The 26,207-nt window shown below is 39.2% G+C and overlaps 1 protein-coding gene across 1 annotated transcript in view; it reads left to right on the top strand.

Annotated features, from left to right (window-relative positions):
- Positions 1-26,207, top strand: part of POU6F2 (POU class 6 homeobox 2) — a 307,800-nt gene that overhangs the window by 92,378 nt on the left and 189,215 nt on the right. The window lies entirely within an intron of this gene.

Genomic DNA, 26,207 nt, shown 5'->3' with positions numbered 1-26,207 from the left:
TTGATCTACATGAGAAAAGTTGCCTCAATACTTTAGCCATACATCAGCTTATGAATACTGTATTGATCTGTTTTTCTTCCAGCACTAAGATAAGATTATTGTTACATATATGGAGCTTCCTTAGCTATTGGATGCAAGGTTTAGTGATTGGAGCATGGGGGCTAATAGTCAAGAATCCCAAATCCTAAGTCTAGCTTTGCTTTGGACAAAGCATTTCTGACTCTTTTCTTACCTTCCCTACCTGTTAACATGATGAGAGGTGCTTCATACCCACCTGTCTTACAGATCTGATGTCAAGTGTCTGCTGGACAATTTAAGCAATTTTAAAATGCTGTATGTGTGGAAAAGCTGCTGCCTATTATTCTGGTCCATGAGTGTCCCTTTCACACTGTTGCGTTTTATTGCTTTGTAGCATTTGTATTTTCATGTCAGCCAGATGTCCAAGCCAAGTGTTAAGTCAGACACCATGTAAGCATGTCACGGGAGATAGTCCCTGGGTTTCTGGAATTGGTCTCTGCTCTGCAGATCAGGACTAGGTGCAATTGCTTGTGGGAGGCTCCCTCCAGCATCCTTATTCCTCCTTCTGGCAGAGGCAGCCCTGAATCCTCCAGCTCCCTGCCAAATAACATGCCTTCCCCTCCAGAGCCTGCCGTGTGTCTCTGCATCTCAGGGATATGGGAGTGTTCTGTGGTGAGCTATCTTATTGAAGACAGGAATGGAAATAATAATGATAAAAGCAATCAACTCCATAGGAAAATGGAATTTTCTCAGGTATCAAGTCGTGGTCTACGCTTCCTCCCTCTTCCACTGTTTTTTTTTTCTTTCTTTCTTTTTTGTAGGAGAGAGGGAAAGTAGGAAAACCAAGTCACGTAGCTGCACATCATGACAATAGATAATAGTAAGCAGCTTTAGTGGCCTTTCCTGTCGAAGTGCTGGCACTCTCCCTGACAATATGGGCATGGTGACTAAGAAGGATAGAAGTGAGAACTGAGCAGGTACAAAGGAAATACAGAGTGTACCATACTTAAAGACATTTAGATCACTGTCTTCCCAATGAAAACATTTTTATTAACCAGCTTTGCTTTGCAGCTTTAAAAAGGCATAGTTTTCCTTGTCATCTCCTGACTACATTTATGTCAGGAAAGTGCTTCTGAATTAAAGTATGCTTCTGAGTTTATAAGATGTGGGGTTTCATTTGGTTCCTACTGACATCTGTTGGAACTTTTCTCACTAGCCTTACTAGAAATAACTTCAAGCATGGGAGTAATAAGAAAAGCCTTTTTGCTTTTATATTCTCATTTAAAATCTGTTTAGGGTCTCATGAATACCCATGTACAGTCTAATAATGACCTGATTTCTTTCCCTAATTGCCATTGTCATAGACAAATACATCACTAAAGACCCACTTCTGTGCTAGTATAGGGCTAGGCAAACCCTGTTAGAAAGTTGTAGTATTGCAGTCCAAAACAGTAGCCACTGACCTCCTACATGTCTTCTGAGCTTTTGGAGTCTGGCAGAGTCCCAGGATTGCCTTCTACCTTAAAATCTGCTTTTGTTTGTTTAGAAAAAAAAATAATTGATTTTTCATTGACAAGGAAGCATGAAGAAATCAGACAGATAAAGAGGTTTTGCACAAGATCTTTAGCACACCACTGCTTTTATTTAAAGCATGCTGTTGTTTCTATTTAGCAGCTCTTCTGCTAAGCTCTAAACCCAATCTAGTTCAGCCTTCCTTTGGGAGTCCTGTTTACTGCATTTGTGGTGAGTCAGGAGGTATTTCTACCTGCCTTGTGCTTCTGGGACAAGAATTTATCTGTGGGCCAGAGAAGTGTTTTTGCCTTTCTGTATCAGGTGGCAATCTGATTTGCTCCCATCAGGCGATCAGATGCTCCTTCAGGGGTGACTTACCCTTGTGGCTGCCTCCCCAACAAGCTGGCATTCCTCAACAGGAGTTATCTTCCAGTCTAGGCTGATTACCTGATGGTTTCATAGCTAATAGGTCAAAGATTTTCCATTCCAGGCTTAGGTTTGTGCACTTGCAGCCTGCAGCCAAATGCACAATTCATCATGCCCCTAATCCAGTGCTAGCTGTCTCCTGGCTGGCCCTTTCTCCCAGCTCGGTGCATCTGTGTTTGCTAGCCGGGTGTATGGGTTATGTGCAGAGAGACAGTGCAGATACTCTCCCCAAAGCTGCACATAATATTAAATGCTAATTTTTCATTGACAGAAGTTCAGTGGAGAATGCAGTGCTCTTTGATAGGAATTTCATTTTTTTACAGGCTTTCCATGCCATGGCAGGATTAACCCAAGTGGATTTCACCTCTTTATGCCAGTGATAGATGTGATCCTCCTGTATGTGGTCAAAATACCCTTTCTCTGCATCTCATCCATCCAGTGCACGTATGTTGAAAATGCGTTGATTTGTGGTGCAATGCTAAAAACATTTTCTCTTCCTATCCTAGCTACGGCTATATTTTAACATTAGATTTTAAGAGACTGGGGGAAAATGCTGCATACACCAAAAGAAAAGGAGGGAGTGTTGCAGCTCAGACCTTTTCTTTGTTTCTCAGATAATAGACTTAGGAAAAAGAAATCAGTCATAAAACTGTAATTCCCCCTTCAATTAATTTATTGAATCTGCTTTCACCCTGAAAATGCTTCAGGTTTTTGAAGTGAATGATATAAAGAAAGTAAATATGTTTAAAAACAAGCAGTTAATATAGTTTGTGTACTTTTACTCACTTTTACAACTAGGTAGACACAACTGCTGTAAACTACAGATGCAAAATCTTGCTTCAAGATTCAACAGTGGAGGGGACTGACTTAGAGGTATATTTCTATTGCCACTCTTCATCCTTCAGAATGATGCTGAAGTATAAACTAACTCCAAGGGGGGAATGAGGGAAATTGTATTTCCACTTGTGTAGGAGTCAGTCTACTTTCATTTCTGTGTATGATGTGATATGAGGATAGTTTTACTTAGAGAAAGAAGAGGAGGTGTGGGGGAGATATCATACACACATGTATACACACATATTTATTAAGACAGATTATTTCCAAAGTGTAATGTTTATTGAATAAAATCAGACTTGTTAAAAGTACCCAGCCTAATTCCAGTGGTTTGCGCCATATTCAAAAAAGCCAGAATGAGCAACAAAATAAAGTGCATTCCTTTTGCACTTAGCTTCCCTTAATTCTGCTGTTTTGCTTGTGTTATTTTGATTGTCACATTCATTTTGTTTTGCTTCTTAGATTGTTTTCAATGGGTTTTAAACTGGTGCAAAACAGAACTTCCTCACTGTTTGATGTTTTACCCAAGAATGGACCAATTGTGGAGGAAGTGTAATTAAATTCAGTTGACTGCATTTTCCCCTTCTCTTTCTTCTCTTTTAGCACAATAATGTTTTAACAGTGACAGTCAAATCTTTCTTTCATAAACCAGTACTTCTCATATAGCCAAATGGTCCTTGTCCAACAATCATCTTTCAGATCAATGGGGAGTCTTTCTGCTGGCCTTACCATGCCTGTCTGTCGTTGGGAGGCTTATGCGTTTCAAGCGCTTTGCCTGACAGAGGTTTAAGCATTCAGAGGGGGCACCATGGGCAGCACGTTGTGTTGTCTCATACTCTCTGCAGTCATTTACACTGTTGTCAAGTCTGTGGAAGAACGCTTCCTCCCAAAACAACAGTGCTGTGTCTCACAGCTTTCTGCCGGCACCACAAGCGATACTGGGTTGGAGCTTCTGTGTTTTAAGTCATCTCCCATTTATTCACCAGCCATCTCCTTTGCCTTTAATGTGAGGCCAGGCACATGCCCATTCTTGTGGTAGGAGCAGGTCTGTTGGGAGGGTTTGTCCGAGCACAGAACAGGCTCCAAATGCTATGCTTGGTGTCTTCCATGGCTTTGCAAAACTCTTCTTCATGTTCTCAACAAGTATCAAATGGTGTTGCAAAATGCTTTGCTGAGTTCTGGAGTCCCCGGTCCAGAATAAGAGCTGGTACTTCTGGCTGACTCTGATTGTGAGGTCCCAGTGTTATGCACCATCCGTGTTGAATGCAGGAGAGGGCCGCAAAAGAACTGAACAAATCCAAGATCTAACATGCCTGGCTTTTAAGTATTTTTTTCCCTCTGCTTTATAAAACTTTATATGGATGTGGTAGTCAGGATTGAGGCCCACATGCCATTGCTGTCAACAATAGAGAACACTACAGAGAAGAAAAATAAAATAATTTTTTCTATAACTTTTATGATGTTAAAAATTATTTTAGGACTTCCCACCCTTCCTTCCTCCCTGTCTCCTTTGCTTTCTTCCTTTCTCTCATCCTTCCTTCCTTCCTGCTGGGAATATCAGTGGAGTCACCTAGTCCTCTTTAGCTGAAGTATTGAACTCTGGGTTGGATAGGTTTTTCTAAGTATCATGTTTGAAGTACCTGAAAAATGTAATCAAAACCCGTCAATCAAAGTTTTTCCCCTAAAAAAAATTCTTGTTTTTTTAAAAAAGACAAAGAACTGTGTAATGGGAATAGTAATAATAATAATATGTCAGACTTTCTTTATTTGCTATAGAAAATGAAAGCAGATGAAGCTACAAAATGTTTCTTGATTTTGAGTGCTTTGTGTTGACTTGAGTATGTGCATGTGAATGCTTCCTAGTCATCATTACTTACTACCATGTTAACTCCTGGAAGCAAAAATATTAACCTTTCTTTAGAGAGTAATCCTATAGATATCTGAGTATACATTTGAGTAAAAATACTTGCTTATGTGAGGAGCACATGAATAAAGTTCCCTTGCTAAGTAGAAGTTGGATGCGAACTGTGTAGTATCAGCCCTGGTTATTTGCAGGGACGCAGTGGGAAACAGAAGCAATTTCTTTCATATTGTGTGTCAAAATCCATTCAGATTTCCTAGAAGAGTCTGCTTTATTTCCACTTTATTAAATGTAGTCTTGCTTATCCTCATACCGGTTGTGCGTGTGTGTTTTCTGAAAGTATCTTTCTTTATTTATTGTAATATGGGAATATTGTATTTTGCAGCCTGTAAATTAGATATTTGATTCAATGCAGTGGCAGAACACAAGAGTGTTAGAAAATGTCCAATTCCAGCAGGGGAAGCCAAGGAATGTTTAAAGCTTGATGCATATAATGTTTATATTACATTAAGTACTATGTTATTGCACAGGATGCTTATTGTTAATGTCTGTGGGGAGAGTCAGTTCCTAAGATTTCAATTTCTATAAACTGGTTATGTAGTTCCACCACATACAATTAGGAAGGTAGTAATGAAATGGTTATGAAGTCCCTTGGCATTCTGCAATTGCCTTTTTTTTTTTTTAATTTTGTAAATAACATCAGCAGCATTCTGGGGGGAAGTGTTTATGTATTTATTTATTATTGATTTAAAAAAAATACATTTAACATTACTAGTTATTACAAATCCAGTGTCAGAGACATGAAGGAGATAAGCTGTTTCCACATTATTAAATGCAGGATACCTAGGGAATTGAGGAGATTTATCCTTTATATAAATATATTAAATATTAATGAATAGTGATTACAGAAATTAATTTATAGCTGCATTTAATTTTCTGATAAATTCTCATGGCTTTATTCCTTTGTTTCAAACAATGCATATTTAAATATAGCCATTTGACAAATACCGTGGATGTCTACAGAATGATCTTGTCCACTGATCAAAGTGCTGCAGGATAAGAGAGATGAGATAAAGTGGTAACAGTTTGAATCCAGTCCATGCTTTAACTGTGACTCAAGAGGAGAAGCATCTCACATCTTTGGAGGGGGAAAAAGAGGCGACATAGGAGGATTCAGAAATTTAGCAAAGGTTGCTGTTTCTTACTTCAGGATACACTTGGCCCTTTTGAGAAACAGTATCTATTGTGACCTATTTTAAAAAGCTAAAAGTGTCTGATTTACTGTTTCTTATTAATTTGTACAGAAAAAAATGTGTTTCTACCATTGGATATATATATATATATTTTTTTTAGGAAGAATTGCTTGCATTTATCTTGTGCAACTTTTTATCCTCATTAGCTGGTTTTTTACTTTTCCAGCTGCCAATAGTATTTATTGTTTTATGGTTTATTTTTATTATTGTTTGAGCTCTGGTCTAGGCAAAAAACAGCTCCAGAGGAAGGGTTGGTTCCAGTTCTTACATGGATTTGTTGCATCATCTTTGACAGGTTGGTTTTGGGCATGCTCATGGACAATCTGTGCCTAAGTTTCCCCGTCAATTAAATATGTGGAGGACATGATATTTCTTCTCATTTTTTAAAGGTCTAAACAAATAGATTCAGGAGAGAGCTGGACTTTTCTGTTGTGTCAGGTTTCTGAGGGCTTAACTCTAGCAAGTAGGTTTGGTGTGAACCTTATTTTACTGCACCTGCCTGTAGAGCTTCTAGATCCTCCAAAATTGTTATGAACTCTTTTTTTTTTTTTTTCCTTTTCTTTTCTGTTTTCCCTGTGTAGATTGCAAGTGGGAGAAACATAAGAACGAGATAGCTAAAATAGTTCTGCCATGGGTGCTTATTTTTTTTCCTGTTCAAGCTTTGCCTGGATTGTCTTGGGAATAAGGCAAATGGGTGAGTCTTAATCTGAGTGCCACCAGAGAGTTATGGGAAGTTTCTACAGAGCTTGGATAGCTGAGGAGAAATAAGCTTTTGTGTCTAGGCTGACACAAACACACTCTTCTTTCCCTGAGCATGGTTAGAAATGGGTCATAATTATCCGACAGGAGGAATTTTGACATTTGAGAAATAGGCTTTCAGCGATTAACTAGATTTGTGTGATTAAATGCCCTCTGAAAACTTCAGCTAACAATAAATTCATCCTTCTGTTAGCAAGACAGGGTGATAGTTGAGGGAGACCTAGGGAAGAAGACACAGAAGAAGGAAAAAGGCAGATGTAGACTGTCAGCTTCAGAAAACATGGGGACCAATTCCCACCAGTTCAGCTGTGGAACAGAAATAACAAAACATTTCCACGCAGAAAAGTGTGCAACAGCATTGCACATACGACAGGTTGGCAAAGGTATCTGTAATCAGGAATTGCCAGTCTCGTGAGTCATGTTGCTGAGTAATTCTCACTGTGGCTAACAGTGATGGGGAGGCATGTTTATCATCCTCATGTTAGGCTGATTTTAAACAGCAGTGGTTTCTCTGTCTCATTTGAATTGTCTGTTAGTGTCTGGTACCAATCTGAAAACCGGTGCTCTTTAAAGTACATGACAAATGTATGATAAGAGGGAATTGCCAGATTGCTAGATCGAGGGATGATGAGAGGATGTCTGAAGAAAGTATTTAAGTCAGAAGTGGAAGAAATGCAGGTCCATTCTGCAGGGCACAAAAGGAGTGGCTCAGCACTCGGTAGGCTTGCCAGGACCTCTGCAGACAGCACTATTTGTCTGTGCTCCTAGAACAGAATTTACTAGAATATAGCTTGATGCTGATGTGCGAACCCAAACCTATGGAAGTCGATGAATGTCTGCCTTACTCTCACCAGTTAACTTTGTATCACACCCTGCAAAAGTAAGGTCATTGCCTGTGTAAGAGTTCCTGGCCACCAGGATGCAGCAAATCTCTCAGAGAGCGCTGGTGCCCCTTGCAGAGCAGAGGAGCAAATTTCAAGATTCAGGAGCAAAAATGAATTTTGACCTAAAAGGCATGTGTTAAATGATCTTTGGTTTATTATTTTTTGTTGTTATTGTTATTTTTGGAAAATCAGCAGAGGGGTTTGAAAAATCTTAGAACTGTTGAGCACTCAGAACTGGGATGAGCTCCCTGGAAAAACCCATCCCTGGGAGCAGTGTATGTGTTGGCCGATGTGGATTTGAGTGACATGTCAACAAACAGTGTCAGGGAAGACTGCAGACCCGTCGGGAGTCTACTGGTTTGAGCATTGATTTAGACGTGTATACGAATACACTGAGCTACTCTGGATCTTATCTCCTGGCCCGCTGCCAGGTTCATTTCCAAGCTCAATGTTTCACGCTGCCAGCCTGAGTAATCTATGTCTTTGCACGTCTGGACATACCAACTCTGCTTGCTGTTGGTGAAATGCGTGCTGTTGTCTTTGTGAGAAGGCAGACAACCCCTCTGTACTGCTCTGCCATGCTATTTAGAGGCAAGCAATATTCCATGAAAAGAGGAGCTTTGGAAAAAGCTTTGTCAAGCTTTTCTACCCTCTGGGGTGAACATATGAGAATCCCAAGCCAACAGAATAGTATACAAAGGTGTTTCCACAGTACTACGATGTGCCTGTCTGAAAAATTGAATGCAGGGTCTTCAGTCTGGTGTGCTGTTTGGAGACATTTCCACTTCTGTCCGCCAGACAAAAATCTCACAGGGTCGTAAAAATGACCAGTCCAACACGTTGCCTGGAGAAGCACCTCTGGCTGTTTGAACTGTTCTCATCAGTAGATATCCAGAGCTGAATCCTTCCTGCAGAAGTAGCCATTAACACCTTCAGTAGTACTACTGCTTAAGCTTCCTCTCTCCACCTTGACCCTGCTCTGCCATCTGCACTGAATCCATGTGGTCAACCAGATTGAGGAGGCTGTCCTGCTGAAAAGAACATTTCTTTTGTGTTCTCCCTGATCCAGTCAATATATCATTTCTCTCAGGTGGTTCGCCACACAGGTGCATGAAAAGCGAAGCCAGCACATCATGTTGTAGCAGATGCAGGGTAGCAGAAACACATGGACTAAGTGCAGAAATACATGCTGTTGTACCTTCATGTTTTTTGCAAAGGACATGATGTTTAAACATAAAAATATACATACAGCAGGGGTTTTGTTTAACTGTCACTTAATCCCCCGTACCTGTAAGTGTCAGCATGTGACTAGTTATCCTGAAATTAAACAGAGATGTGGAGGCTCAAAAATGAACAGTAAAAGATGTTGATGCATGCCTGCTTACTCTAAAATGTGTCAGGACAAAATCTGTAAGCTCCTACCAAAGCTGGAGGATGGTCAGACTTTCACAGGGGTCCCCTTTTTGCATGATTAATTGGAGCTCCCCTGCATTCAGCTGAACTGTGTGAATGTGAGAGTGCAGAATTTGGCCAAATAGATATAAATTTGGGAAGAAGTCTATCACACATGCCTGGACTTGGCTTTTTCAAACATTTGTCAAAAACAAATGTTTGACCAGAGCTCTTACAGGAGGAAAAATGTTTGCAGGGTTTTTTGTCTGTTCTGAAGTGTAGGTGAATGTAGTGTGGTAATGACTGTAGACTGATAACAAATGAAGCAGCTACACTAAGTCATTGGAAGAATCTAAACCACAGTAAGTCAATGATTGGAAGGACCCCATGGAGTATCGTCATTGCTGCTGAACTGACTGACAGGGATAAAAATAAATACCTTACTAATCGTCCTAGTTCTAATAGAGGTTCTTGTCATTTTTATTCACAGATTATTGAGCAGAAAATCATTCAGACCACTGTCTCTGAAGGTAGCAAGGCAATGTGTTCCCACACAGAATACCTTGGGTCTTTTGTGCAAATGAGCCCTAACAGCTTGAGAGAGTGATGAGCTTTTGGGGGAAAGTAGAGGGTTAACTGGTGACACCGTGGGACTAGCTGAAATGTGGTAGAGAAAACTGAAGACACAGAACTGGGGCAAATTGGCTGCAAAATGGTTGTGAAAACTGTTGAACCTAGGAGATGGTGGTAAAGCCTAAGCATTTTGCACTACTGAATTGTACTTAATATGGTGGTGATGGGATCCAAGGAGCTCCAACAACCACCTGGGAGTGTTGCCGCAATCCTGCTGGGTGAGGGGCAGACTATTTTAAATCCTTGTCATAGGAGCTGCTTGGGTGTCTTCCCTTGTTCAGTGTTCACTACTGTTGTGCGCTCTGCAGAGGATGGGAGTTTGATACAGAATTAACTACGGAGTTGGACTGTTAGAAACGGTCCTTGTTATTTGGAAAGATGGGGGCTGTCACTTTCAGTGCATTGCCACGTGTCAGCTTTTGCAGTAGTACGTGGAGTACGGAAGACTCTACAAGTCTGTCAGATAAGTGAGTTCATTTCAAAACTTCTGACTGTGGGGCACATTTGACTGCTCAGTTTGGGATATGAGCTCACTCCTCCTGGCCTCTGTTACCTCTGGGAAATTGGCCCCCACAGTAAACAGAGAAGAAAGATTTCATACTAATAATACGAGCAACTGCCATTATCACATCATTAGTACTTCTTGTCATTTATTAAAGGCAAATAATAATTCCTTGTCATTCCCTGGTGTTACAGTAAAAATGCTCTGTAATTCTGTGTTGCAAAAACGATAAAAGCTATCAAATGAGTTCCAGAAAATGAATGGACCCCAAACCTATGAATTTCCCAGAGGATGTAGGAAGGAGTTTTTAGTCTCTGGTTTTTGGACTTGGGGACTGGTGAAAAACAAGCTATTTTACTTAGACTGAGATTGTTTGAATGACTCCGCACCTGCTCTGGAAAAGGTCTGGGAGTTGACAAACAAAAATTGTTGGAAACAACCCCCGCTTGGTGCTTCCCTATGCTTGTTACTGTGTGATCAGTAGCAAAAATCCAGTTTGCATGCATTTCTAGTATTATGATTTCTTTTTCATTCTTATTTATTTATTTATTTATTTTAACACAAACAAACAAAAAGTCAGCTCCTAAATTCAGTGAAACTGTGAGTATTGCTCTGGTTTCTTTTCTTTTCCTCAATGATACAAGTGGACTGTGAGCTGACTAAGCATGGCTTTGGCGTTTATCTTGATATTTGGCACTTCTGTCATGATCTTTTACAACTTTCAAGCATACCCCTTGAGAACAACCATAAAGTGATGCATATTAGAGAAGATCAAGGTTATTTAAATTCAATTATTGGTTTGGAATCAAGTTGTCTGTCAAAGTGTGAAGTAGAAATATTGTGGAAAACTCTTGTTCTTTGTGGAACACAGTTCAGTGAGATACGAGGATCTGGCATTCAAATATGAAAACTCAGTCTTAAATCTTGTGTTCCCTTGAAATAACGAAATACGTTATTTAAAAGTATATTAGAAGAGTAGAATGACAACAATAACCTTATGAATTATCTACATTATTCCCACCAATTGTATGAAATTTAAATGGAAAAAAATATTTCAAAACCAAAACTTTTCTTTTAAAGTACAAATTCTGTATGTCATTTTGTCCCATAGTGTGCTTTTATCTCCCCAAAGCTATAAACCCATAAAAGAATAGGATTTGTGGTGGTTGTAATTGGACTCAGTACAGTGTGTTACAACTGGAAATTGCTAGCCCGTAGAGAATTATTAATAAAATCAAGAATTTCAAGGATGGGGGCAGGGACAGAAAGCTGTCTTTGGATGTTTTTTCAGCATGACTTTCAACCTTGCTCAGGGGGGATAAAATGAGATGGTATTGGGAAGAAAACTACCTCACCAGAGCTTGTAGTTATTACTGCTTTGAATGCTTATGCTGCTGCTCCACTGGAGCCAGATTGATCCATTTCTAGGCAATGGTCATTACATATCGTTTCATACAGAAAATGCAATGCTTTTCTTTTAAGTTGTCCTCTCTGGTGGATGTTGTTATGCTGAATCTTATTGCATTATATTGTAGTTTTGAAATATTAAGATATTTATATCTTTGGTAGCTACAGGAGAAGAGTGTGAATATGATCCAGTGTTTGAAAATATTTATCTTTGTGGAAGAGAAAAGTATCCTTGGAAGATGAGCTGTTCCCACTAGGGGGAAATTCTATTTTCCATTCCAGCATGAGAGGGAGATGTGTGGAGTGCCTCCAGCCTCGAGTGAGCTCCGATATGTTTAAACACTTGTGTTGGTGACAGGATCCGTCACCCCTCTTATCTGACTGACTGCCCTATTCCCATTCTAATGCAAAATATTTTTATTCCAAGTACAAATAAATTCTCTGAAAATAATGGGTTTTAAAATTGCCTTACATTACTGCATTTGAGATTTTTTTGGTGAGCCACCTGGCCTTTAAAAATATAAGCAATTAACCCCACATATTTTGATATTATTGGAGCCACTGTTTCAGGGGTTTAGTCAAATAATGCTCATCAAAGTTGAAGAAAACAGCACAGAAAAAAAGGGAAACTGAGAAGGAAATGGGAGCCAAGGAATGTAACCACATCCTGAGACTGATTCTTTCATAGAAGAGGTATGTCAGGTGTAGACGTTAAGTGTATGTATGTTATGAGGGGTCTGTGTAGTCTAACTAGCAGGGTGCTGCATCATACAATCATCTGTACACACCCAACAGAAAAAGAAGGTATCTGTCTCGTATACTAAAGACCTGCACTCCACCATTTAAACCCATCAGAACCAAATAACCTATCTGTCGCATTTAGGTTTTAGTCAAAACTCATGTAACTTGACTTAAGCCATTCTCTTGACTCCACCAGGCTTTGGATCAGTCCCACACGAAAAGCCTTGCTGGTATGAGCTACAGCTGGCACTGTAAGAGTGGACGAGCGCAGCCCCAGTGAAAAGCCTTGGAGAAGAATGTAAGGTTTGCTGTAGGATTACTTCTGTCCCTCAATATCCACAGACAAGGACAGGCCTCAGAGGCCTTGGCCCTCGTGCGGGGTGTGCTGAGAAAACCCAGCATCTCTGCTTGCTGCCCGGGGTGATAACCTCTGGCCCCAGCACATGTCACAGCACAGCCATCAGGTGATCTTGCAAGTTGGTATGTCAGGTGCGTGCACTGTCATACGACCCAGTGTTTAAGTTCTCAAACTTTGTGAAAGACAAATGTACTTTAAAGAAACCTACTTTACTGGAAAACAGAAGGTCTGTAGTTTAATGCCACAATTTGTCTCTCTGTTGCTATATGACACACAATGAAACTTATGGGGAAGAAAGTAACTTCCATGCAAGGAATATTCATGCTGTTCTCAGCAGATATCCCTCTTTATTAATTATGTACTTGCATCTGTTCAGCTGCCAGAGCCTAGTTCTTCAGTGCCAAACAAAATCGTGTAAACTTAAAGAAAATATTTCAGTTCTGGTAAAGCCTTGCAACCTCTCTAAGCCCTGAGGGTAGTACCACCCAGTCTCTCTATGCACAGAGGGGTCTTTCCCAAGGAGCGTAAAGAAGCATCACTAGTGGCTCATACCTGAGTCCAGTGAGTCTGCACACAAGAGTGAAGTTATTTGCTGAGACCTTTAAAGTACCAAGCCAAATACAACTTACAGCAACACACGGCTCTTCTGTACCAGGGACAGTGAAAGCAGAAGTGCAGGTCTGTCTTTCAAATGAAACTGCAAAAGGAATCACAAACTGCATCATCTTATGTTGCTCATCAACAGGTTTTATATTCTGTATCTGTTTTAAAAGTAGCCTGTGTTTTTCTTTCTTTTTTTTTTTTTTTTGGACATAGATTAATAAAGCATAGGCATGTGTTGCTGCCTACTGCTGTTTTGGACAACCCTGTCTATGGTCAATTTGTGAACAGAGGATGCTATTGTACATCACGCACCTCACGTGCTTTGCTTAAGAATCCATAGGCTGCTGGAGCCATGCAAAACGGGCTTACATTTGTCCTCCAAACAGTGCTCTACAGTAATCTTATCCAAAAGTGAAATGCAGAGTCAGGACGTATTTCAGCAGTGAACCAAGAAAGCAGCATCAGAACAGAAACATTTTCATTGATAACAGATCATGTGGTCAGCTAGCTAAGGAGGATGAAAGAAAAAGATATTGTATCTATAAGTCTAAGTAAGCCTGTGGGTGTGTATTAAGGACTTAACTCAATTTGAAAAATGCTGCCCAAATTTGTTTCTACTGTGAGTAAAGTGTTTCTAAGCCTCAGATGAGCCATTATATTTATCCAGCATGACATCTGTTAAAATATTTTTGAATGAAGAGCCTGTATGGAGCATACATAATAAGATCGCTTTTGTGAACGTTTGTATTCCTAATAGACAAGAATGGCTCATTTGGAGCCAACCCAATTTTACCCTGTTTAGGAAGTGTGCTAAATCCCAGATGAAAACCCACAAAATGTAATTAGTGGAACAAAATTTAGTGCATATGCCCCACAGCTAGTTTTTACATTGCAGCAGCTTGGCTGTTAATTTTTCTTCTTCTTCTTCTAAGTACTGAAAACAAGGGATTATCAAGTTATGGACCTAATCACATCACAAAATCAAGTATTACTTTCCAGTGCTTCCATATCTTTTTTTAAAACAAACAAACAAACAAACAAAACTATTTTTAAAGGGACCCAATCCTCTTTTAATTAAGAAAATAGAACAAGCAGGCTCATAAACTTTGACCTTGGATTATAGTCTGGAAGGACTCAGCTAATGGAAAGGCTCCCACTGAAATAAAATGGTCAACTTTCTTGAGTAAAGATTTGTAGGATCTGGCTTCTGGTTCACCAAGTTTCAGTCCAAAGCAAATTTTACAGCCAAGTTATAAACATTTGAAAAATGGGGAGTGTAATGGAAACGCTGACACAACCTTAACCATAGAGGCATAAGTAAGCGGAGTGTTATAATCTGGCAGTGCCATTTTGACAGTGGTTATACGATAATGCAATCCAGGCCTGGAGCACTTTTAGCTAAACGTATCAATATGAGCCTAATTTACTTAGACCTTCATGTAGTCGTTCACATTAAAAATCTCTAAAACTCTGATATATATAGATCAAGACAGTTTCTTTCTCCCTGATTTATACCAGACAGGTATATGTTAAAGTACACAGTAAATAGCAAGAGTATTAAATTGCTGAGGCGGTGTTTCTTAAGACTTTTCTTCAGACCACCATTTACTAAAATATCATAAGAGCTATATATCCTTCAGCTTATTAATATGTAACCAGAACAAACAGAGGACATAGGAAAGGTGGAGAAAAGTTAGATATATAAGCAAGAAAAAGTGAGTTATTGATTTTATTGACTGGTCTGTTAACTTCTGACATTGCAATAAAGCCTTATTTATTTGTATACAGAAGACTCAATTACATAGATACATATCATTTTAACAACTGGGTTATTTACAGGAGAATTGCAGCTTCATAAATAATATAGCTCTGAATTTCTCAAGCTGATGTTTATCCATTGTTACCATTTAGGGATTTGTGGTGTCCACAGATGCTCTTTGGAAGAAAGTCATTAGAATAACATTAAGTGAAAACAGTGCTATTATAACAATACACAGTTGAAGTACACTAACACATACAAATGGTGTGCTTCCTGATGACTGAAATAAAGTCTATTACATCCTGTTTGCTGTATACACTAGTCTTATGAACAAGAATGTCAGCTGTACATATTATGATAAAGGGATGGATTTTCCTTGGAGACCCTTTGAATACCATTTTAATTGAGAAGACCATAAGTATGGACACAATTATTTTTTGTTTATTTTTAATCTAAATTGAGTTTTGAACCCAGACATCTCTTGCTGAGGTTCAATTTATGTGGTATATTGTTATCTGCATCATCAACAGGTCATACAGAATAACAAAGGAAACAGTCTGGGAGATTGTTAATGGAATGACTGATTGTGATCAGAAACTCACTTGGGACTATATAGTTAATAGTAAGCAAATATTATTTCCTCTAGGAATTCTTCATTAGCCAGCATGTGTTGTGATGTTAAGGAAAGGCAAGATGAGGAGAGTAGGAGCTTTTTGTGCCAATGTGAGAATGCAAGGAGACATGAAGTGGCTTTGTGCCAAACATGACATGGTTACCCTACAGAGCTTGAGTGCAGGTTCCTTCAGCATGCAGGAAAGGCAACTGCAGAGCCACAGTTTGCAGACATTGTACCATGTCAACTGTGCTTGCCATAAAGATGGGGGCAGTGTCAGATGATATGAAATCTGTGACTGGAGGAAGCTGCATGCAGGCAATACCTGCCAATGCAGCCACTCTAATTTTACAAGCTTCTTTCATCTAGGACTTCTCTAAGTTCTGAGATACTAATCATACTCCCCAGGTGAGAGATTAAAAGGTCTGGTGGAGGTCTCAGAGGAACTCTGTGATGGTTAAACCTAATTTTTGCTTTTGTCAGATTAGCACCTGATCTCTCAGATTTCTTATTTTATTTATTTATTTATTTATTTATTTATTTTCAGTTATGACAGCTATAAGGAAAGGTTGGTGAAAGTGGTAGCTGTTTCAAACCAACCCTGATTGTCCTCTGTATCAAGGCAGGAAGGCAAGTAAAAGGCAGGAAAACTAAAAGAAAATATTAAGAACGCAAAGGGAATCCACATCAGGTGCACTGAGCCATGCGTAGGCTGCCAAGGGATCTGACTTGTCGGAAAGGTGGGCCCAAGGCCCTCTCATGCATGCAGCCAGATGCAAGACATCTGTCTAGAAGCAGTGTGACTGTTAGAGCGATGCTACACGTACATACCAGCACAAGGTAACACATGCAGAGCACCATGCGAACACAGCTGTGGGGCTTCCTCATCAGGACTGGCTGATGTTGGTCAGCTGAGTATATGGGCAAAGTTCAAGTCTGTCTATATGTACCTTTAAACACTAACTTTATTTATTTATTAATTTCACATATAGCTAAATTCTTCTAACGGGTTACTTGGGACAAAATCAGAAGGTACAGCTCTTAAAGAAATATAGAATACTTTAAAAGTGTTTTCTTTGAAAGTGTTTTTAGAAGGAATCAGTGATTACTTTTTGCCCAGTTCAGAATTATGTTTAGTAGGCACGTACACAGTCTGAGATCTGACATAATCCTCAAAATAAATAATATGAAAAATGGAAGCTGATGCTGCTTTTGTGTTGTTGTGTAATGGAGTTAGAATAATGACAGGACAATAATATAATAGAATTCTGCAAAGCCTTCACCCTGCTTGACTTTAAGTGGAAGTAAAATCTTAGAAATGAGAGGACAATAAAATAATGCTTTGTAAAAAGGATAAAAGAATAATGTTACCTAAGTCTATTAGTGACATAAAACACTATGAATGCACTTAAATTTATAGCATCTTTTACCAGTAGATATTTTTCAATTACTGTAATGCTGAAAAAATAAACAGAACAAAAATATAAAAATGAAAAGGATGTAGGAAACTAATTTGTTTAAAAATAAGTATCTATATATAGGCAGGCATACACATGTATATGAGTGCAAGCATTCTCATGGATTAGAAACAGTTTGTGTATTCCATGTAGTTTAATCCTGTTAGGATGTATCGCAGTGCCCTCTCTCTCAACTCTTTGAAGCAAGTTGCCTGCCACTTGGTATTTTGGCAAAGCTAAGTCGTGCAGCTTTTTTTTGCTGATTTCCTTCCTGCATGACATGTTCTTATAACAGAGGTCTTGCCATGACAAGGTGTTACTAACCAGTAGGTCTTTCATGCAATATGATTGTCCGGGAATACATGCCTGTTATGTATAAAGCTTTTTAATCTGTGCTGTACTCTCAAACCCTTCCTAAAGAACTAATCCAACACGTGTGAAATCCAGCAGGAGTTTGACATAAAGGCAACATATTGCAGGAACATCATCAAAATGTTTGTAAGCCACTCAGTCCTTTATTTAGGGTATTTTTAGTGTGTGAAAGACCATCCTAGTGGTTTCACTATCATTGTCTAGGGTAGCTCAGATAGCTGTTTGGATGTGGGAGGCGGACGGGATGGTATGCCAACTACAAGTTCTTTAGTTTTTTGGGTTTTTTTGTATTTTGTATTTTAACTTTTGGTCTACAGAGGAGGAGTGGAATGGAAGTGGGGACAACCAAAAGTCCTTGCCAAGTGTTTTAAACGTGTTTTAGTGACAGTCAGGCTTGACGTAGCTTGCAAGATCTGGCCAGCAGAATGAATGGTCTTAAAAAAAATAAAGTGTTTGGGAATTCCTGGCTAAGCCCTTTGTAAATAGTCACTACAGTTGATTTCAGACAATAGCAAAGAGACAGAAGTTAGTTCAAGATTAAAAAGATCTGGAGGCATGTGTACCAGTAGTTTCTGCAGCTGGCAGCCACACTTTCATTTGAAATAATGGCCCACCCTGCTGAGCCACATCATGAGGACATGCTGCAGACATCAGACAGTGCAGGCTACTTTCAAAGGGGAAGGGCTGTTGAATTTTTGTAGCTAGGAATTTTTGAAGGTACGTGTGCAGCTAAATAGGTTTATAAAGTGGACTTTAGCAGCTTTGTGATTTAGCCTGATCTAGGAGCGTCGTCTCCTGCATACAGAGTCGCTACTGCTGTTAAGGTTTCCTCACAGATCTTGACTGGACTCCTGCAGCATGCTGCTCTGTGGGACAGCTCTGTCAAGAGTCTCAATAAAGTCTGAACAGCTGAACAACCTGTAATGAGACACTTGATGGAGCTGCCCCACAGGGCTGTGTAAAGAACACAGCAGAGAGTGTGAAATTGTTAAAGACACCACAGGGATGAAACCAGACAGTGAACTCAGGAGCAAGAGTGATAAACCACTGTTGCTTGACCATACTTGCTGGACAGGACACTCCAGTAGCAGTTTACATATATTGTAGGGTGCATTTCACTGAACACTGGCTCTGCTGAAGATGTCACTGCCTGGTACTTTTACTGGGTTTAAATGAACATCTCCTCCCTTAACTAGATATTTCCCACTCACTGAACCAGACAATATGAGTTCCTAAACAGGCTCTCATAGGTCTGACTGGACACTAGGCTCATCCCCTCCTCACCTTACAGCTTTTTCTTTCCAGTCCCTGGAAGCTGTGACTTAAATTTCTGTCATTAGATCAGATCAGCCCTGCCCTTTGTAAGTAAGTCTATTAAAGGAACCTCTAAAAACAAAAGAAGTCAGCCACACTACCCTTCTCTTCCCCCCAAAAGCCTAAATTGCACACTAGAGGCTGCCCACACGTATTGCCAGGCGTTCACCAGCCTGTAGTGCCAGCAGCCAACACCATAATACATAAATTGTGCAAGGTTCCCCAGGCAAACATCAATGTATATATCCTTATGAGGTACCATCACAGTGTGCCTTATCTGGGGGAAGGTAGGGAAATCAGATTGGGAGGGTGAGTGTCAGGAAATTGTCCTTTTGGTAGAAAGCCCAACTTGCCCCCTACCCTGTCAAGAACAAAACTACCCGCGCAGATAAATGCTGTAAAAATCGTACAGAAATGTTAGTTAGCTATAGAAAGATGGCAAACTGGCAGTTGTTCCAAAATAGATCTTTTTAATGTGCTCACTCTTTGGCATTTAGTAAGCTGGCAGGGATGGAAAGAAAGGGAAGTTTAATTTAGAGAAGCCTCCTGCCCTTCTTTGCTAGGGATCAGCTGCCCAACATGAAATAATAATGCATTCAACTGTCCATCTTCTGGTAAGTAACCTTTATCATCATTGCATTCACCAGCACTAACAGCAAACAGTGAGTATGAAATGTTGTATGAATTCACGGAAAACTGATAGGGTCTTTGTGACCTTAATGTGATTATATTTGTGCTAATGCATACAGTAGAAAAGAAACTGAAACTCTCAATATGAAGGGTCCAATTCATAAAAAATGTATGTACCATTAACAAGGGATTTTTATGCACTGTACTTAGGGGGTGAAAAGTAGAATGAGTCTATTTTGAATAAAGAACATACTTTTGCAATTATATTCCTTCACTTTTTCTGCAGTGGCTACGCTCCTTTTCTCACATGAAGTATCTAAAGTGGAAGAATATTCACATAGGCACCAATAGGATTTTTTTGCAGTTGCAGAAAGGAAAAAGAAGAAAAGACAATGAAAAAGGAGCAAAGATGGAGATGTGAAAGAAAATTTGAGGCAGTTGGCAGAGCTGGAATTTTGCATTGTCCATGATTTTTGTGCTTTTGGTAGTTTTTTGTTTGTTTGTTCGTTTGGTAGTAAATATAACTGGTGGATGCCCATGAGAAGTTCTCTGTAGCATGAACCACTTTAATAGCTTGATTTTCATTATAAACAGTCGTGAAGGTTTAATGTTGTCAGTCCTTATCCGGAAAGATGCAGGTGTGTAAATACAAGCATATCTCTATGCATATAGGTAATGAGCACAGTCATTTCAACTACCTTATGTGCCTTGCCGGAAACGATCCTTTAGGAGGAAATATCCCCAGGGAGCTGGCAAAGGCAAGGGTTTGTGCACCGCTGGCAGACTGATTCTGAGCTCAGCAGTGATTTTGGTAGCTTTGCTGTAGCAACTGTGTGGCAGTTTCAGATAAGTACAAAACTGTGGGGTTTTACTTACTTAAGCACTGAATGATACAGTCAGTCAAGCAAATTTGCTCTATTCATTCAGCTGTCTAATTCAATCCATTTCAAAGGCAGGATTTTTAGCTTTTCTATACAAGATACTGCATTGGCGTATGTGTCAGTATGTTAGATCAGTATGGTGTTTCCTTATCACACTACAAACATTTTAAAAGGTGGACTAGAAGATTTTTGTATGTAGGTAGGGAAGAATTAAGAGTGAATTAAGTTATGTAAGTTGAGACAAAGGAGAAAAATTAACATTGTGGAAAACAAGCTTGGATGTCTTAACTAAAATGGTCAGCAGTAAAATAATGGTACTGATAGTTGTAACATTGCTAGGTTTCAGAGTTGCCAGGTGCTGCTGGTAACTCTGCACAAGCCCTGGTCTTCTGTTTGGTTTTCTTCGTGAGGCTGAAATCACTTCCTAAAAATAACAGCTCAGAAGCAGAGGTCAGCAGGAAAAGGTGAATTGCTTACCGATCTGTGGGTTAACTTGATATAGAGAGAAGTTTGATACGATCCAGATGAGTGAATTATATGCCACATCTTGGTCACAGACTGGAAAAAGACAACTATCTGGCTACTAAATTAAATATGAGAAGTCCAAGCTTGAATACAGACCTTTCAATGAGGGATTCATTAATCTCATTTACTTTCAGAGCTTGGTTTTCTTTGCTAAGGTTACAGGAATATTTCCTCTCGTAACCACGGGATAATACCAGTGTAAAACAAATACAACATTCAGCATAAAATTTGAATTTTATCTCCTGCAAGTATTGTAAAATTTGGATGTGTTTGTGAAATTCTGTGTAGCAATCTGATTAGTAATGATGAGGTGATTTGGAAGGGCTTCCTGCTACATGCCCAAACTCTGAGGCAGCAGGAAAATAAAAACAGTGAAATTAAGAGCTGTAGTATGGTGCTTTGTGGCAGAGTGAGGATTGCTTGGAGAGGATGTTACTTTTTTTTTCATTAGCAGCTGCATCTTTTTTTTTCAGCTATTAAATTTTGCCAGCAAGATTGCTCCTGGTATAATTGCTGACAATTAAGGGTTCGTATAAGGAAAAGATGAGTTACTTTAATCAGAGATGATGGACTTCCACACAGCACCTGATAATTTGAATCTTATCAGTCAGACTATTTCATTTATTTAAAAAAGTTGTCTATTTTTTCGTGATAATATGGCTTGTGATTTAAATGCAGCTATGAAAACCCAAGCTCAGAGTGGGTTTATTTGTTTTAAAAATGTAAGACTTTTTTCTTACAGGCTCACATGCTCACTTTCATGATTTCATTCTTAAAGCTGTATCTTTAATGTGAGTATGTTCAATGGGAAAGAAAAGAAGTCTACTCTTGATTTCTAGTTACAGTTGCTGAGAGTTGCAAGCAATTTGCTGTCAGCCTGTGGAACTGTATCTGAGTGTTTTAATATGAGCGGTTGCTTTCAACACTATGCTTTTTATTAGTAGTGATTCATTTAAAATCTTTGCTTAAATGTGTATTTCAGAAGGATTTACATATTCTTTTGACTACTGAAAATCTAGTGTTATTAAATTTAATCCTGCTTGTTTTTCAAAGCCCTGAGCACTAAAGAGAGATGGCTCAATATCTCCTGGGTTCTGGTACAAAGATGAGACATGTTAATTCTGAATTAATTTCTTGAAGACCGCGAAGAAGTTAGTTGTGTCCAGACCATCTGCTGAGGCTAGCCCCATGCTGTGGTTCAAGCATTGACATTGAGTGGGACTTGGAGCAGAGTTTGAGAGGAGGCACAGGAGCAGGTGAGGAGGCACAAGAGCAGGCACGAGCACGCTTCTGCATCTGAGTCAAGAGGTCGAGGAAAGAACCGGACGGAGGTGTTTAACACACGCCATCACGTCTCCTGCAGTGCTTCTCGGTGTAGTCACATTTGCCAGTCAGTTCCAGGTTCCCGGCCAGAATCGGACACGGTGTGTGCCAGGGGCTGCTGGGACGTGCAGTGCAAAGCATGCAAGTTCACCTAGCCAGGGATGCCCCAAGCATGTTGTGCTTTGACCCAACCCACACTCCTTTCCTGAACAACGTAACTACAGCTGAAGAGATATGGGTACCTAAACCATGCTGATTTGAGAATCTGGATGCAAATCCCTCAGTTCATTAGGTGCCAATTTGTAAAGGGGGGACTGGAGCCCCCCTCGTGGAGCGGGACACCGTGAGATAAAGACATAGGGAGCTAAGTTACCTGTTAGGTTGCTGAAGATGCGTATGAAACAAAACAAAGTAAACTGGAAAGCCTCATTATAACTAGTGCATTTGCAGCTGTAATTTCACATGAGGCTTGGAGGCCTTGGGATGTGAAATTTTTTTCCCTTCTGATATTCCTCCTGTGGTTTTCTCATTTTCAAGCTATGTATTGTTGAACAAGATTTTTGCTTGCTTTTGGGGATTTTATTTTATTTTTTTGATGAGGGAAGATTAAGGTTGCCTTTGTTTTACTTAGCTTTATTTTAAATAATATTTTATTTTAAGAAGGTTATTTTACAATGTTTACAGTGCACTTCAATTTTTTATTATGTCATGCCCTCTCTGCCCCTTGGCGGGATGAGGGGTGAATGTATGTATTATATAATTTATAATTAATTTATGATGAATCACATATGATGAATACTGCTTATTAAATATTAAAGCCTTGTCTACAGTCATGCTGTACCATGGCAGTAACACTCCCGTCTGTTCCTGTGGTTGTACTGAGCAAGTGCATGGACTTGGGCTGTGATGGCAGTGCTCAGTTATAAGAAAAATTTTAGCTCCCTGCTTAAGCTAATGGTGAATGGAGAATTACTTCTATTTTCAGATCGGGTGCCCTGTTTCTGCTGTCTCCCTGCTCCAGGTGCACCGGTGCAATCACAGGTGTAATGAGAGTACCAACTTTCCAAAACCTGCTTGAGAGGAGAGGAGGTGCTGCTGGTAGCTCCCCAGCTCTGTTTCTTGCCATGATCCCCCTTGCTGGTAGAAAGCTGTACAGCATTGGAGGATAGCCCAGCAGGAGGTAACAGCCTGGATCTGGACAAGTGGAAAATTTAGGCTAGGTTTTGACAGCTCATTTTTATTAGTAAGGAGTGGAATTTGGACAGTGGAATAATTTACCTGCAGAGGTCATTCCAGCACCTGGAAGTAATGAGCCACCAAATAAAGGTGGGAAAACTGACAGGAAAAATAGTGTTGGGGGCAAACACACTGCTAGGTTAGGCCAATGGTTTTAACGAGGTTTTTCTTCCGGCTGAGTAACAATGAGTCTGTGAATCAGAAACAGTGCATGTGACAGAGCTCTCCCAGCTCTTCAGATTTTCTGAACTCAGAGGAATCCACCCCATTAACGTTATTAGGTAGAAAAGGAAAAGTAGCCTTTTAGTGGGGTTTTGTGCTGTACTTGGCCTTCCTGGGAGCTTTGACCTATGCTTCTTGCTGAAGACAGTGTACAGTAAGGAACAAATACTGTCACTCTGTGTGATGCAGCAGAACTTAACCCTGAAATTCTTGCTTCTCCGTATTTACTGCCAGCTCAGCAAGCAGATTTTCCTGCATGTTTTGAAAAAAATATTGACTCTTGAGAGACTGTTATAGCAGGTAGATTGGGAGGGACTAAGTGCCTTGTTAAGTGTATGAGGAATAGATGAGATATATTATGGGGTAATACATAAAGCATGGGGAAAAGTGAGAATGTCATTCTGAGAATAGGGTATGCATAATTTCATACAGGGTGCTATGTAAGACCACATTCGTGCACGTGGAAGTGTGTGCTATTTTACTGGCATGCCCGTATCACATGGGAAGTGAGCTAGAAGAAGGAGGCAGAGTGTTCAAGCAACAGAATTAAAAGATATATCATCTGCAATGAGTGACCGTATGAAAGGAATGTAATTCTAAGTGATTCCAATTAGTGCAATGCAAAAAAGAAGGAGTGCAATTAATTTGGCTTTATGATCTTGTATAACCCAGTTGTACAACATACAGCTTGTGAGATGAAATATTGCAAAATCCTTAGGGTACAGATAAAAGAAAACAGTGGTTCTTAGGATGGCGGTACCATGTTAAAAATAGGAAAGCAAAGGCATATTCATGTGGAAATTCTTATTTATTTTCTGGGAGCTCAAGATATAGTAACTGCAATTAAATCTAATTCTAGTAAATATTTGACTCCAGATTTGCACTTCTCCCAAAGCTTTCATAGGGCAATTTAATGACATGACAGATTATCAAGAGCTTGTTTTAATACTAACTAAATCACAGAGAGATCTTAGGCCTTAAAATTGCATAAACAAAATTGATTTATAAGACTTGATCTTAATGGGGAGTGATATATACATTGGTGTTGAATCTTTGATCTAATATCACTTTATATATGAGCTGTGATGAAAAGATTAAAATACAAAACAAGAACAAACAAAAAACCCAAACCTATAACATCATGTGGAAATTACCTAAAGTAAAATTGTGTTTAGTAACATAGCACCTTATTGTGTATAGGAGGAGTCTGTACTGAAGAAAACCTATGTTTGGTCTTAAGGGTGGCAGCAGGACTAGGATTGTAATGCATTTGAAAGAAATGTTTTTCACTGAATCATGCATATCTAGTTATGTTTCTTTTCAGAAACTCAGATGAGTAAATTGAACACAAAAAATATAGTGACTGCGTCTCTTTTTGCATGTTATTAGGCAATTGTTGGTGTGCTCACCAGTTATAGTAGGTCATCTTATTCTCATTATTAAATCGGAGTGGTCATGAAAATGCCAAACACATTTTTATAGAATTCACTTTATAAAATGTCAGCAAGTCTGTGTGTTTTTATTAGTTCCAAATCAGATATTTCAATAGAATGTTTGTAAGTATTCCCAGAGCAACGTCCATTTCTGATTTGAGACCTCACAAATATATTACAAATTAATCAGATTTTCTGATTTCTGCATAGTAACTCTGCACACTTATTATTTAATCCTATTCTAAAATGCTCTTATGATTGACACCTTGCTGTAGAGATAGAAGTCAATTGAATAATATGTAGCAGTCAATTTTATTTGTACCTTAATGTGCCAAAGTATTTTTTTTTCACATTTCCATTATTTATAAGTCTGTCCCCTTAGAGAATATACAGAAGAATTTGTTTTAAATGAGCTGATAATACCCTCTTTAAAATTTATAAGTATGACAGAATTGTATCTTTTTTCCTTAGCACACCATGGCGTGCCAATAAACTGGTTCTGAATTGTCTTGCACTTGCTATTCATAGGACAAACAGTGGAAAAGAGCATCTTGTTAAGGCTTACTTAGAATGGGATTTCAACCATGCATCAGAAAAAAAAGTAACAGAACAAAAACTGTAGTAACTAACCAGGAAACCTGAAGTCATTGCCACGATTTTCTTTGTAAAAGACCATAGTAGTTGTGCAGCTACTTCTGATACTCACTGTCATTCTTTCAGCTTCAAAGATAAACGTGGGCCTGACTCTGCCATCAGTGCTGAAAAAGTTTGTAGATTGATGTAAGTCCTTCACTTGGAGGAAGTGGACAATTTGGGCTTAGTTTTCAAAACATCTTAGTACTTTCTTGCAACTGATAGGACATTTTCCTTTCTCTTGTCCTTTTAAAATCTGTTTTGCAGACTTCAGCAAAATCCAGTAGGGCTGGACTCTGTTCTGTGCTTAGCAAGTCATTATCGCCCAGCATATAGTTCGATTGTTGGATATTGATCATCTCAATAAATGCTCAAAAGCCTTGGTTTCACAGAATTTTGCTCTTCCCCCACATACAATATTGAAAACAGGGGGAATTGCTGTCATTTGGAAGCATACTTGTTCTCAGCCTTTTTCTTGTGCATCATACAGCCTTTTCTGCCTCAGTAAGCAGCAACAAAAACTTTATTAAGATACAAAGTATATGCGATTTGATTGTTTTTCAGATAATTTTTGCTTTCAGAAATTAGAAAGGCTGATGGTCACCTAAGCGTAAAAAATGCAGTTC

This window comes from Cygnus olor, chromosome 2 (genome assembly GCF_009769625.2).
Source record: "Cygnus olor isolate bCygOlo1 chromosome 2, bCygOlo1.pri.v2, whole genome shotgun sequence".
NCBI classification, from domain to species: domain Eukaryota; kingdom Metazoa; phylum Chordata; class Aves; order Anseriformes; family Anatidae; genus Cygnus; species Cygnus olor.
This window is presented reverse-complemented; position numbering and strand designations above follow the sequence as displayed.